Consider the following 15,872-nt stretch of genomic DNA (forward strand, 5'->3'; position numbering starts at 1 on the left):
AATCTGAAAAAGACAAGAAAACAGATTCTCTCCTAGGAACACAGCCCTACTGACAACTTGATTTTGGCCCACAGGACCTATTTTGGACTTCTGGTCTCCAAAACTGTAACATAATAAAGTCATGTTGTTTTAAGCCACTAAATTTGTGGTAGCTGTTACAGCAACAATTGAAAACGAATATACTCATTTGACATATGAGAAAGCCAAAGCTTCATGGGGTGAAATCGCTTGGCTGAAATCAGGTAGCTAGCTCACAAGGAAGCTGAAACGACACACACAGGGCGATCCACAGCTCCTCCTCCTATGCGCTGGGCTACACTGAGCTGGGAAAAGGGGAGGACAAATACAATTTCACAGTTTCAAACATGCAAGTCGTTCCTCAACCCCGTGAGACAGTCAGGGCAGTCACTGTTTTATCCTTCATTAAAAAAAAGAAAACAAAAAATTCCATGAGCTCATGAGAGTATTTCTGTTTAAAGCCACACAGTTAGACAGAGGCAGAACCGAAATTCCAACCCAGGTTGGCTGCCACTTTATGTGACACCTCTCCTGCCCCTTGCATGGTGCTTCTTCTGTATTCCAAGGGGCATTTTCACAGGCACCACCCTTCTGCAGAAAGGAGCACCCTGGGCGTGGTAACTAGCCTGTGGGCCAGCACAGCCTGGAGAGGGGGAGGCTGTGCCTGTTGCCGCCTTCATAAACTGATGCTCAGGCCAGCTCCAGAGGAAGCCGGCCCTCCAGCATCAAACTGCATGCACCTGACGTAAAAACCTGTGACCTGGAGTCCATCAATCGCTGCCATCCTGTCTATACAGCCCTCCATTTGGAGACACCTGGATATTTGGAATGGTACAGATTTGTGCCTCGCCATCACCACACCCTGAGTCCTGTTTAGGGAGCCCTTTCTATGTGACAGGCATGGGTCTAAGTGCATTAGAGGTAACACCTCCTTCAGTTGTCACAGAATTCCTACAGAGCAGACACTGATGATTGGTGATTATAATCATCCCCCTATTGTTGACCACATTAGACAAATATGCAAAGAGAAGCACAGAGCAGTCACTTTCCTAGCAAGTGACAGGTAGAAACGAGATCAGACCCAGGCATTCCCACCCCTGAGTCAGTCCGCAAGTCCAGAACCCCAGAACCTTCAAGGACAGAAAAAAGGAAATACTCTGAAATAGGCTGGAATATATTTCAGGAAGTATTAATCTTTCTTTCTTTTTTTTTAACATTTTATTCTTTTAATTCCTTTAAAGCTAACAAAACTGTAGTGAAATGGGCAAAGAGAATGTCTGCTGCTTGAGAAAGACTTCCGCTTCATAAATCCTAGTTTCTTTTTCCTCCGCAAAGATCTAATTTTATTTACGCTTCCCAAATGCAGCCCAGCAGCGGGGACCACGGGATTTGAGCTCTGGCGGGAGATGGAAAACAGAGCTTCTGTTTAGATCTCACGGCTCAGGTTAATGCATCGTGATTCCTCCACAGGCTCTTTCCCAGGATGCTGTTATTCCACTGTCTGCTGGGGAAGAAAATGTCCCCGTGAAAATAAATTAAAGGCAGCAGTATTTACAAATCCTGAGTCAGATTTCCATCCTGGCCAACAGGATGAGAATCTGACCCATTGTTTACACTAGTAAGCTGAGAATGACATCGAAAGCTCTCTTATTAACCACAGGGGAGATAACGATTTAAGTGGCTTTAACCTGGATGGGTGCTTTACAATAGAAATGTGTATCTGCTCCTCATACAGAAGAGAAAAGAAACAGGATTTACTTCTGCATTTAACAGACGGGACACCTAATTCCAAGCCTTGTTTCTACATATCCGTGGAACCCACGTCTCTACGGTGGTTTCACTTAGAAATTCGGCTTGCACTGGGGAAATAGGTTGCATATGAAGGTCCAAGGAGACAGACCCCTCATGGAGGTGGAAACACCGTGCATGCCTAGAAAAGAGAATGCAGTGTTCCTTTTGCAGCCTGGAAAAACAGCATTGGTCTCCTTTCCCCGGGTCTCCCTTTTTTCCTAAGACACACCCACTTCCGCAACTACCAACACAACAGTGTGGATCATTTCTCACAGGGATGCGGTAAGAACAGATGAGAGAAACAAAGGCCAGGACGCTCTGCAGAGGCAAATCATTGTCATCATTTGTGTTACTGCTGCAACCCAGGATCTGTTTTTTTCTGGGCACCAGCAGGGTGGTGTGGGAAGCACCTGAGCACTGAAGCTGGAGTGTCTAGAGATGAAGTCTCAGCCATATTATTTATCAGCTTTGTGGCTTCTTGGGCAAGGCATGAACTGATCTGACTCTTCATTTCCTCATCTGTAAAATGGGTATATGCTTCCAGCCTATGTTAGTCTGCCCCCCGCCTTTTCTCTATTTCAACTAAGTCCAATTTTCTGAACATGGGATACAATTCACTATAATTTAGCTGTGTTGAGTTTGAAGAGTACTGTAAAAAATAACAGCTTTGAGATAGAATCCACATATCATCAACTCCCCTCCTTTTTTTTGGGTGGGGGAAGATTGGCCCTGAGCTAACATCTGTTACCAATCTTCCACCTTTTGCTTGAGGAAGATCGTTGCTGAGCTACCATCTGTGCCAATCTTCCTCTATTTTATGTGGGATGCCACCACAGCATGGGATGACGAGCGATGCTAGGTCCGTGTCTGGGATCTGAACCCACAATCCCTGGGCTGCTGAAGCAGAGCATGCAAACTTAACCACTATGTCACTGGGCTGGCCCCAAAGTCCACCCTTTTAGAGTGCATAATTCAGTGTTTTTTAGTACATTTGCAAAGTTGTGCATCATCACTGCTATCTAATTCCAGAACATTTTCATTACCCCCGAAAAGCAAACTCACAGCCATTAGCAGCTACTATATTTAGAACATAGTTTACTAATCAACATCCTGCTATTCTTCAAGATCTAAGTAATCTTCTCTAAAATCCTCACTGAATTACTCCTGAACTTAGAGGCAGCCCCAAAGTGTCAGGCATTTGATGCATACCCTTCTGGGGCCCCCAGATTGACAGTCGAAATCTCCCCAGCCTTTCCAAAGAGATGTCATGTTCCTGGAGCACAAAGGCCATGGTTCCCGCATTTTCTGTCCCCCAGTACCTCAGCTCAGGGCTGAACACACACGTAGGTGCTTGGCAAACGCATGGCTTCTGACTGGTTGGCCAATTGCCACCTCTTCCAAAGACCAGCACGTTTGTCATCTGTCTGCTTCTCTGAATGCCGAGGCCTCCACAAGCTGTCATGTTCCCTGATTATTCTCCCCAAAGCATGTGCTGTTAATGTTTCATCTTAATGAACTGTCCAGTCGAGTTTAGCAATGGGAATAGCGATAGAAGCATAGTAAAAATGGCTTATGCCTTGCTATTGTCAGAAACCGTCCCCCTACAACACTGGCACATAATTGAAATAAAATATCTCAATGGGTACAAACACCATTTGTCAAGAATAAAGCAGAGTAAGTGTTATTTCAAAAATCCATACTAACGGGCTTTATGAACATGGATTATTGGAACATTCCTCTGATTGATACCTGCTCAAGTATTTAAGTGCATGGCTATCATTCTCTGTGTTTGCTGGAGTGAAACCACTTTGGGTACCAAGCTACATGTCAGCCCCAATTTTCCGGAGTTTTAGAGATGCACGTTCTTTCCTGGCAGGAGATGGGTCGGGCAAGCTGGAGCAGGCCTGAAAGGCCGGTGTTAATGCACAGATGCACACGTGGGGAAGCCATTATGCAGTTGTTGGTGTCCCAGGAGTGGATACTCCAGGAAACGACGCCACTCAAATCTGAATGATGGCCCAGGAGGAAGTCAGAAAGAGAGAGAAAGAACAAGGAATAGTGAGATATCTGATGATTCTGCTCAACCCAGCAATGTGCAGGAGTCCACGCTCTAGCCCTCCGCCTCGCGCAATTTTCTAAGGCAGGCCCCCCAACCATCGTATTCCTGTCCAGCCACAAGAGAAACATTTAAGAACTAGGTATTGGCTTAGTCATTCATTCAAGAAATGTTTACTGAGCTATTACTAGTGTGGATGGCATTGCTCTTGATGTTAAGGTTATGGGCTGGGCACATCTCTGAACCTTGGAGGTCTTAGAATCTCATGGGGGAAAACAGACAATAAAAAAGTACACCACGAAAGGAAATGGACATGAAATTCACAAACAGTGATGACCGCTGTGAAGGATTAGACGGAATGATGAAACGTTGTCGAAGAACTGCCGGGTGGGTGGCAGGTGCGGTTTTGGAGGGTGTGACATCAGGAAAGGCCTCTTAGGGGGGACACTTAAGCTGAGCCCTAAGTGATGAGAAGGAGCCAGGTATGTGAGGAGACCCAGACTGAGGGGACAGAAAGTGCCAAGCCCTTGAAGCTAGAAAGGGCTGGGCCTGCTCAAGGGAAAGCAATGTCCAGTGCGGCTGAGTGGGCTGGCCGGGGGCAGAAAGGGAGGGAGTGACCATGTCTAGGGGGGCACTGGCGGTAGAGCTAGTGCCTGGGTTTAATTCTGATTGAAATGGGATGTCATTAAATAGTTTCATAAGGACGTGGGGCCATTGCAGGGAAGGCTCCACTTCCCTCTCCAGTCCCTTCCTCCACCACGCCGCAGATGAAATCCAGGCCTGCCTCCCCTCCAGCTTATCTTTTCAATTCAGCTTCTGATCTAGACTTTGATTCCCCCTGGTCTTCTCATCTGCACCTCTGTCCTTCGCCTGAGTACCTATTCTGGGCAGCCATTCTAGCCTCTGTTCTTCTGTTCCAGCCTTGGCCCTCCTAACCTAGACTTCACTCTGGGCCCCCTGATAGGGCTAAGCAAAAGGAACAGAGGAGTCCCACGAAAGAGGAGGAGAAGGCCATTCAGACACGGGCATCGACCTCTTAGACGCAGCATGTATTTAGAAAAGCAATCAGCAGGGCCCAATGGGAGACTTCTCTTGCCCTCCACTGAAGTGCAGGGGCAGCCAGAATGCTCTGGGAGAAGCACAGTTTGAGGGAGAAGCAGGATTAAAACCAGTCTTCAGAGTAGAAGTAGTTTAAGTTCCATGAGGTCCTTTTCTGTCTTGTTCCCCACAGTATCTTTGGTACCTAGCACAGAGCTTAGCATCCAATGAATACAAACTCAACGAAAACAATGAAGGAACAAATGAATTTAGTATATTCACGGACAGACACAAGAAGATTTGCTGCAAAACATTCAATAGAGTTTGTGTCAGATTGGGTTCTGTGAGAAGCCTACTCTGAGATGGAGTTTCACATGGGGATGTTTATTAGAGGGTGCCCTTGAGATCAACATCCATGAGAGGGATGGGAAGGGAATGAAAGCAGGAACAAATATAGGGAGAAGGTGAGGTGGGATGGAGATCCAACAATGCTTCAGACCACTGTGCCTGGTCCCCTGGGCTAAGGAAGATCCCAAGTAGAACTGAGATGGCCAAACTCTTATTGCTCAGTCATTGGATGTGGGCTGCCCCAGGAAGGGGCATGTCCTTGGCTGAGATGAATAGCTGCAACTGAGGCAACCTGACAGGGGCTGAGAGCTGAAGGTTCTCTGCCATGTGCACTCCCAGTAGCTGGACCACCAGTCCTCCAGGGATGTGGCAACTGGGTAGTGCACAGCAGTGTTCAACTGAGAAGCAATTCCACCTACGTTGGGATCTACTGTTGCTTACAGGTCTTGGTGCTTCTAAAAATGTTAAAGGAAAGTGAAGCGATCTCCACCTTCATTTGGGTTGGTACCTCTGTGGTTTGATGGACAGAACATTGACATTAATCGTAGGAGATGAAAAAGGGCTAGAATCATGGCTCTGCCATGTATTATGTGTGACCCTGGGGAGGAGACAACTCTGTTTTCCAGACTCTGCTTAAGCTCTCTGAGCCTCAGTTTATTTTTCCGTGGGATGAGATGGATAATGCCCACGTCAAGGGATCAAAGTGGATAATGCGCAAGCAAGCTCTCTGCAAACTTTAAAGGGCTGTGCAGACAGTGGGAAGGGAGGATATTACCCCTTTTGAAAATGGACGTGGAACAGTAAACACTGGCTTATCAAGGAGAACCTGCCAGTGCTCTCAGCAGTGGAAGGCCCAGGTGGATGGAGACCATGTCTCACTCCTGTGAAGGCCATGTGCATGGAGCGTGCACATGTAACCCACATGCGGTGATAGAAGATGCAGCATTGAACATCCAAATTCTATCCTCAAGGATCTTGCAGGCTTGTTACACAAATAAATGGCAAAGGGATCACAAAAGAATGTCAACGCCAATTTCTCCATTAGGTGCAGTGCCTGGAGCCTGCTATACTTTTAGGGGCTCATAGGAATGGTTTTGTTGTTCTCCATTAGGCGCAGTGCCTGGAGCCTGCTATACTTTTAGGGGCTCATAGGAATGGTTTTGTTGTTGTTGTTGTTTGTTTTTTTATTGAGATATAACTAACATATAACATTATATTAGTTTCTGGCATACTATATATAATATAGTATAATGATTTGATATTTGTATATATTGCAAAGTGATCGCCACAGTAAGTCTATTTAATATCCATCACCACACACAGCTATAATTTTTTTCTTGTGATGAGAACTTTTAAGATCTGCTTTCTTTGCAATTTTCAAATATACAATACAGTATTATTAACTATAGTCACCATACTGTACGTTACATATCCAGAACTTATCTATTTTATAGCTAGAAGTCTGTACCTTTTGACCAGTTTCACCCATTTTGCCCACTTCTAAACCCCCACCTCTGGCAATCACCCATCTGCTCTATCTATGTGTTTGAGATTTTTTTAGATTCCACATTTCAGTGAGATCATATGGTATTTGTCTTTGTCTGACTTATCCCACTTAGCATAATGCCCCATGGTCCATCCATGTTGTCACCAATGACAAGATCTCCTTATTTTTTTATGGCTGAATAATAGTTCATTGTATACATATATATCACATATCTTTATCATTCATCCTTCAATAGATACTTAGGCTGCTTCCATGTTTTGGCAATTGGGAATAATGCTGCAAAGGATGTGGGGGTGCATATATATTTTTGAGTTAGTGTTTTCATTTTCTTCAGAAAAATATCCAGAAGTGGAATTGCTGGATCATGTGGCAATTCTATTTTTAATTTTTTGAGGAACCTCCATACTGTTTTCCATAGTGTCTGCATTAATTTACATTCCCACCAACAGTACACAAGGGTTCCCTTTTCTCCACATCTTCACACAGGAATGTTTTAATTTCTTTTAAAGTCAGAAGGAAAAGTGATCTTCTAGGGTAGAAGATTATATTCATCTTTATACCAAAGCAATCACAAAATATAATATTTATTATTTTTTTAGAGAAAAAGATGCTCATGAAGGCAAAGGTGCCCAGGGCCCATGGAAGGCATATTGAGACCCCCCAAGGAATCAAAGAACTAGGGAGAAGAAGTGAAAAACTCTACCTCATGGGGTCAGGGAACCCGACCTGGAAGAGTGCATCCTTCTCTGCACACCCAGACAAATGGGAAGAGGGAAGGAAAACTTGTGAAAAAGCATTAAGAGTGAACATCACAGGGTGTTCATGGATCACCAGCAATCTGATATGCACACAGAGTAAATGGGAGGATGAGATGGGAGCTTTAGGACATGAGAGTGAGTGGAGGCCGGATCATGTCGGTCTTGGCAGCCAGGTAGAGGACCCTGCAATTTATCCTGCAAGGACGACAAGCTTCTGAAGCTTTGGGTTTTAGGCTGAGGGAATTTGATACCATTTAGATTTCGGAGGAATCATGCTGCAGCTTAGTAGAGAAGGACTGGGGAAGAGGGCATGGAGCTGGACACGCTCCCATGACCCTGAGCTCCAGCCACCTGGGCTGTTCCCGTGTGAGCTCAGGCTGCTCACGGCCATTATGGGGTCCAGCTCAAATCCTTGACAAGAGCGAAACTACACAAGCCACAAAGGCTTTTTCTTTCTTTGCCCAAAGCATGATGTAAATCTTTAGGGGCAATGAATAACAATCCTCTTGGGTCCATTTTTCAAGTGGAAATTCTGAAGAGAAATTGGGAGTGTTGAGAGGTCTAAAATAGTATCTGTTATGGACAGAAATATGGTACTTCAGGAAACTTGCTAGACATTCATTTAAAGAGGTACCTTCTCACTAGCTCTTGCAAGTATGTTATGTGGCTGAATTTTTTAAAAATTCGTTTTCTTAGGAAAAAAGAAGTATAAGAACTGTTTCTATGGCAACCTAACAGCATTTTGAATGGTGCTTAGAGTCTTAAATTCAGAGCCTCTTGAAAAGATGAACTCAGTGGCCCCTCCACAACTTTTCTAAAGCTTCCAAATGGAAGCATCTGCCAGGGGTCTGGCTGCAGCCTTCTAGCTCCTCAGCAGACACAAAAAATTGGTGGCAGATTTCAGTATGGCTTGTTACCTTTCCTTCTCTGCTCTCTCAAACTGCCTTGAGCTCTGAGCCCCCACAGGGCATAGGGTAATTGGAGTTAGTAGCCTCTGGAGAAAATGGTGATTCTGTGCCTTAGAAATCACATGGGTGAAAGAAGGCAGACAGACGATCGCTTGCTTTTGTTCTGAAGCACTCTGGGAGCAGAGGAATAAACCTTCCTGATGGGCCCAATTTAAGGAAATAGGTAGACTTAGAAGAAGGGGGTCAGGGGATCCCCCTCACTGGCATATGAGTTCCATGAGAATGGGAACTGCAATGGCCTTCTGCACAGGTGCACATGTGGATTTAGCACAGAGCAAGTGGTCCATAAATGAATTAATGAATGCCAGAAAGTCATTCCTTGGAGATTCCACCCCACCATGCACAGGTTCCACTGCTTTCTTCAGCCAGGACATGTCTATATGTCTGTCACCCCACAGATCTTGAGCAGCCAGCCTGCAAAGAACATGTGCTAGTCTTGGCAAAAAGCAGGAAAGAGTGTCGTGAACCCTTTCAGGAATTACTTGATGAGCAAATGAATGAATGAATACCTGAGAACAATCCTCCTAGGCCCAGAGTCCTCTGTGAAACCATATCACATTGTCTTCTTGGGTTACTTCCTGCCTGTCACAGTGTTCAAAGTCCTTCTCACGTTGAGTACAAACTATCCCTTGCCACGTAACGTGCGGAGGAAGGGCACAGATAACTGGAGCAGCGCTCAGGTGCTTTGATCTTGAAAAGGTGGGAATCCTACACCAGCCTTTGGGCTGCCGTGTTGACTCTGACAAGCAGAACAGAAGAGTCACACTATCTAAATGGCTGGTTGTCGGAAGTGAAGTAATTAGATTTCACCTAGACTGTCTGTTCCCACCCTGGACCACTGAGCCCAGAAGGCAGGGAGATGCTCACCTGCTGGTAACCCCCACCTCTTGCTGAGTGAGTGCCTGACAAGATAGGGGAGAACCCTTTCCCAAAGATGAGCACAAGGTAGGCATCAAGTGACCCAAAGAGGGGCCCCTCCTGCCATTTCCATCCTGGGGGTGGATTTGCTGCTTATGGCAACTCAGGGAAATTAAGAGGAACACATTCTCAGGTTCAAGTACTTTTGGTTATCTTGCTAAATAAGTGCTGGGAAGAGGCAGCTCTCCCAGGGTTCTAGGAAACTGACATCCCAGCTGCACCTTTATCAGGGACTAAATCCATAAAATTGTTGCAGAGATCATGGCAAAACAATAAAAATACACAAAAACTTAGTGACTCTAGATGAATAGTTCATAGGAATTCATTGCATTATTTTTGCAGTTTTCTGTAGGTTTGAAATGTTTAACAAAAAATTTAAAGTTTAAAATCAAAGGGAAAGCAAGCAAAACGAAAAAGGGAAAAAGTTTCCTTTTCCAAATCAAGGGGTAGGACAGTGTGCAGAACAGCCTTTACAGTTGGATACCATCTATGTAAACAAATGTGGAGGAAGCAACTTAGACGGATACGAGTGGTTGTACCTGCCGAGAAAATCTCTGGACAGTCACACAGAAAACCAAAAATAGCAGTTGCATCCAGGGAAGGGAATTCATGGGTAAGACGATAGAGGTTGAAGGAGACAATTCTCTGTAGACCTTTTTTCATCTTTTGAATTTCGAACCATCTTCATTTATTTAACTGTTTTATCTATTTAAAGATAATAAAACCAACTACTCATGGGGGAATTTGGCTCAAGAATTGCTGTACTGTTCTCTTTGCCTGAAAAATCCCTCCTGATCTTCTGGAAAATTCCTACTCATGCTTCACATCTAAACCTAAAGGTCACCTCCTCACTGAAGCATCCCCTGATTTCCTCTATCAGACTGAGACCTTCTGTGCATGTACAGATCCCTGGAGCTGTCTAGAAGAAACTCTGTGCCATGCTTGCTGCCAGCCTGGCTCCACCACAAGACGTGGGGCTCTTTGAAGGCCCGACTTTAGGTTTATTGTTGTATGTCAGATGCATGTGCATTGGTTCATTGTTGTATCTCCAAAGCTACTCCAAGGCCTACAATAGGAACGTTCTCAAGAGATGGCCAGTGAGGGAAGATAACTAGGGTTCTTTTTCCCTCTCCTCATGCATTATCTCCCACTCAGTGTACACATTCAGTTGTATCCACTGTGCCAGTCAGAAGCCTCTAGATCTCCTTTGTAACTCAAGTGGCGACTTAGAATATGGCCATACCAGGAGAACTGTAAGGTAATTGCCCTCCAATTTAGTTAAGATTGGAAGGCAAGATACGAAAGAATTAGACGAGACAGTGCTTAGGGGTAGAGAGCCTGGCTCCACCCATTGTTAATCACATGGCCCTGGGCAAGTTTATGAACCTCTCTGAACCTCAGTGTCCTCATCTAGAAAAGAATCGTGATGACTGCCCAGATCAGTCAAAGTTCTGGTGATATCAAACAAGATCATGAGCGTAAAGCACGTCCCTGGTGCTCGATAAATATCAGCTCTCATTGTTATTATCAGGAGTGGTCTCTGCATTTTGTTCCTCGTTAGTTAAATAAAGCAAGATCAAAGAATCACAAGTTTGGTTGAAGTTTTTCCTTTAGTGTTGATTCGGACAAAGCTAGGACATTCACGTTGCCCGACACAGGAGAGCTTCCTGTAATTCTTAGTGGACTGCAGTAGTGACAGTCACATCGAAAACAGTGAAGATCTTTAAAGCAGTCAGCAAGTGTCTGTTTATGATTCTAGTGACACCAGCTACAGACAGATCCTTGGCCTCTTTCTCCACGGTGGCCTACATCCCGAAATAGGAAATGTGCATTCTCAGACAGACCCAGCAGGCTCAGGGTTTTAGGAGGCAGGCTGCCAACATTTCAAACTGTCAAGGAAAAGGCAGAGCCTGGTAGATACTCCAGCGCAGGTAAGCTGCCCCCTCAAGCAGCTTTTTGGGATTGATTTTTGTGCTAATGAATGATAATTGGGTGACCTGTGACCAGCAGCTCCTGCTGATGATCATTCAGGAGGGTCTCAAAGTGTGTACACTTTTCACGAACATAAGGGCAAATACTTTTCACTTCCAGACATTCATAGTTGTGCCCCAGTGCCTTACTAAAAGCCCAGCGAGGCAGCAGGTCTGAGAAGCCCAGTCCTGCAGATACTCAGCTCATTCCTCCTTTGCTCTAAGGAGGGATGAAGACAGGTGTGCCAGGAATGGAAGTCCAAGTGGATTTCCCTGGAAGTCAGCCAGAGAGCTGACCCTGTGAGCCCAAACCACTCACCACCATTGTTAAAAGTCTTTCTCTCTGTCTCCCTCCACCACCTCTTCTTCCTTCCTTCCTTGGATTCTGAGTGCCTTACACACACCTACTTCAAGGTAAACCCCTTGAGGAAAAGGAAAGTGCCCCTCCATCTCTGCCTGTGTGCACAGCACACCATACTTGTTCAAAAAGCTCTGGCATCGTGACCTGATTGGGAATCAAGAATCTGAGTCTTGAGCCCAAGTTGTTGGTTAGTTTTGTTTTGTTCTTCCAAAACTTACAGTATGATGATGAATAAGTCCCTTTTTCCCTCTAGGCAAAAAAGAAAAAAACAAAAAATCCCTCTCTCTGAAACACGAAGCTTATCCTGAAAGATCAAAGGACCATTCCATCTGTACCATGTCGTGGTTTTTTACGGGTGCTACAGCATTAGAATCATTTACCTTCCTCTCCCTGAAATAAAAGCTAGGCAGAACTCTTCAGAACAGGCTGTTCTTGATTCTTCAGTGGAAAAAAAAATCTAACAGATTTCCTAAAAGAGAAATTAAATTCAAGTACTTTCTATTTAACTTCTGACTCTGTTTCATTGATACCGCATTCTAATTGTCCCTATTAACTAGAAAAATAGGAAATGTCAGTCTCATGTCCTATTGAAGAATTCAAAGGGCTGATGAAATGAAGAGACCCATTTGGCTTGGCAGAAATGAGCTGATCATCATTCACAGAAACTTCCACAGGAGGGATGCATTTCATCTGCTGAGCCAGGCTGCAGAGCAAATGAGTGCAAAATATGCTAATGCGCGAGGAGTCAGTCACACAATTTCCAACTCATATTGGTGCATTTGCAGTGAAGTGCAGCTCTGCTCCCAGGGAGAGTGTTTTCATTCAGTGGTTTATTCCCATAACAAACAGTGAGCAGAACACAAGAGAAAGATTTTGGAGGAGCTCCTCAAATTGAAATTTTGTTCCCAAACAGACCCATAATAAAACATGAGTGGAAAACACCAAAGATTTATGAGTCCTGATCATGCAGGATGACCATCTAGGCAACAATAGCTTGTGTGAGCTGCAGAAAAAGCCTCTGGCCTTCTGTGGAGGAAACGTTTTTTTGTCCTTAATGTAGCAGGTTCATTTAGGGGAAAGGGCTAAAGTCAAATTTCCCAAGGTAAAAAGTATGGCAAGATGGCCAGAGGCAAGTTACTTATCTTATCTCACACTCAGTTTTCTCATTCAGAAAATCTTGGATATTAATAGTTCCCATTACATTAGATTGTGCAAGCATTAACAGAAGTCAGACCTCTAAAAATCTTTATGCCTGACACCTAGGAAGTGTTCCACACCTGTTAGCTGCCGTTATCATGACTTTTATCTCTGGTAACATTGGCGCCCCCCTTCCTCATCTTCTTTTCAAAATATACTTAAAGTCTCTACTTATATGTTTGATAAATATTTATTGAGAGCCCACTTTGGCCCAGATACAGCGCTTGCAAGTGGGAGCAACAAAATAAATCCTGCCCTCAAGAACTTCCAGATCTACCTGGAAAGACAGACAATTAAATAGACAATTAGAACCCAACATGGAAAGCACAGTAAATGCTCTAATCTCTGACTACTAAAGCGTTGTCTAGGAGACACCCATAGCTCAGGCTTAGGGGATCAGGGAGAGCTCCTTAGAGATAATGAGGTCCAAGATAAGACATAAAATGAGGGATAGTTAGCTTGTAAGGAGAGAGAGATTATGGGGTTTGGGGGAAATGATGGTTGTGCCATATGGTAGATTCTAGAGTAGATGTGTATAGTGAGGGCTGGGTGTGGAGAGAGAGTGGCTGAGAGATGAGTCTGGACAGTAAACAGTGACCCCATCATTGAAGGGTCCTAGAGGCTTTAAGAAATTCAGATATCTATCATTGAAATGGATTGAGTAGGAAAGCAACATAATATCTGGATTTAGGGACATTGTCAGGATATGTATGAAAGATGGATCATGCTGGAGCTGACAAGGGACAAGGAACTCTGAAGGCAAAAAGACCTGTTAGGTGGCAATTACAGAAATCTGGAAGAAAGAGGATTTGGTTTTACATCTGGATGGTGGTGGTGGGAACAGAAAGAAATAAAAATATTTCAGAAATAATCAGAGAGTAGAATCAGTAGGAATCAATATGAATAAATCCTGTTGGAGGTGAGGGATTGAGAAGTACAGGGAATCCCTACCATGTTTCTGGTCTGGGTGAATTTTGACACATCACTGAAATGTGGCACACAGGACAAAATGAAGTTTTGGAGGAGAAAATCAGGACTTGTATTTTGAGTCTGCATTTAAGGCACCTGCTGGACATCCACGTGGAGATGAGCCATAGGCATATGGATAGGTAGGTCTAGAATCCTAAACTGTGGAAAGTCATGCTGGTAGAATTAATTCTTAAATTTCTATCTGGATATTTGGACGCCCTATAAAGGTAGCTCCAGTTACACGGAGCAGGTGGAGGAGGCAAATGGATTCACAGAATCCTAAAACTTAAGAACATGAGAGACGTTCCAGCCACCCTTGTGGCCCAGAAAAGAGCATGTTAACCTAAGGGTGCACAGACAGTGAGTGGTAAAGCTGGGCCTGGGAGCTCAAATCAGCCTCCTGGCTTATGATCTAGCGCTCTGTCTTTTGAGGAACTTTCTAGCAATCTCTTTTCCTTGTGGGATGAAGCCATCTTGTTGATATTTAAAGAATTCTTTTCAAAAGAAGAAAAGGGGAAAAAAGCAACAGGGCAGGTCTTTGTCAATCTATCCGGCTGAGTCCTTGCTAAAGAACTCTAATCCCCTTTAGTTCCTTCATTCACGTCTGCATCTTCAAGAAAACTATCGCCGGATGGGCACATAACAGGTGTTTAATAAAGAGAACCAAGTCATGACAATGAATAATCACATTCCTAAAAGCCCAAGAAAGTAGGCCTTTCCCCCCATCTCAGAATCTACTTTGGGTTTGGTGAAGGTCTCCATCAAGGCAAGTTTGAGGGGTGGATGGGGTAGGCATAATTTCCTTCTCCACACATAAAGTATCATTTGAATCATTCAGTAACGTCGGTCCATCTTACCTTCTTCACCCATTGGATACCTGTTGCCAATTTCTGTAACACACTCCACCCATCTGATTGGTCACTCAACAAATGGCGACAGGAATGAGTGTCACGGGGCCACAGAGCCAAAAATACAGTGATTTCTGCAAAGAAGTAAAACGACCATTAGTAACCTAGGGGTGACATGAATCAATAAAGTGATGCACTACCAGACACTGGGGACACACAGTTGCATAAGACAGATTTTTCTCTTAGAAGATAACAGTCCAGGTGTGGGGAGAGAGATGTAAACAAATTATAATTGTGTGCAAAGTGGGAAAAATTTGTCATGGATTTAGAGGTACCACAGGATAGTGTGATTAATCATATGTGCATTTGGTACTTTGATAACAAAGATAAAAGCAGTCTTACATCCACCTTCTTATAATATGTTATGTACTTTGCATGTATTTACTAAATCACTAACAACAAATCTGTAGCGGGGATATGAAGTCTCAGAGCCAATTTCTGAGAGAACTTACATTTTCTCAGCATCCAAAGCAAGTACCTTCCCCCCTAAAGTGAGAAGCACTGTTCTGGTGCTGTCAGATCCTTGTGGAATGACAGGCTCAAGGGCGAGGAGTGAGAGTGGGGCAGTGGTGACAGGAGATGTCATCCCCACGCCAGCAGAGCAGAGCACTGGGCTGATGGAGCTGGAATTCTTTATCAAGACTACATTCTTCTCACCCCCTCCCGCACTACACCACGCTATGGAGTCACTGTGTGGGGGCTGTGTTCCGCCTGGATTCTGGTCTGATTCATCTCCATATCTCCCAAAGCGTCTAACACATTTCCTAGCCCAGAGCAGCTGTTCAATGTATATTTGTTGAATGAATGAAAAGAGGAATATGGAGTGTCTGAACAGCTGTCGTCTTTAAAAACTGAGGCACTAAACCAAGGAAGGTGCCACTGGCGTCCCTTCCCTAAAAAACAGAAGAAAGGATTTCTTGAACGTCCTTCATCTCTAGAGCTTCCACCTTCTAGGATCAACTCGGCCCACATTATGGGCTTAAATAGCTTCTAACTTTGAGTTGATTTATTATACTTCATTTTTTTACGAGTCCACTTTTCCTTGGTTCCGTCTAACAGTTCCTC

General features: G+C 44.3%; 1 protein-coding gene across 1 annotated transcript in view; it reads right to left on the bottom strand.

Moving 5' to 3' along the window:
- Window positions 1-15,872, bottom strand: part of CDH11 (cadherin 11) — a 145,459-nt gene that overhangs the window by 69,344 nt on the left and 60,243 nt on the right. Inside the window, exon 2 of the mRNA XM_014854450.3 lies at window positions 14,757-14,881. The gene's annotated coding sequence lies outside the window, so the exon portion shown is untranslated. The remainder of the gene's footprint in view (window positions 1-14,756; window positions 14,882-15,872) is intronic.

The sequence above is a fragment of the Equus asinus genome, chromosome 28, assembly GCF_041296235.1.
Source record: "Equus asinus isolate D_3611 breed Donkey chromosome 28, EquAss-T2T_v2, whole genome shotgun sequence".
In the NCBI taxonomy this organism is placed as follows: Eukaryota; Metazoa; Chordata; class Mammalia; order Perissodactyla; family Equidae; genus Equus; species Equus asinus.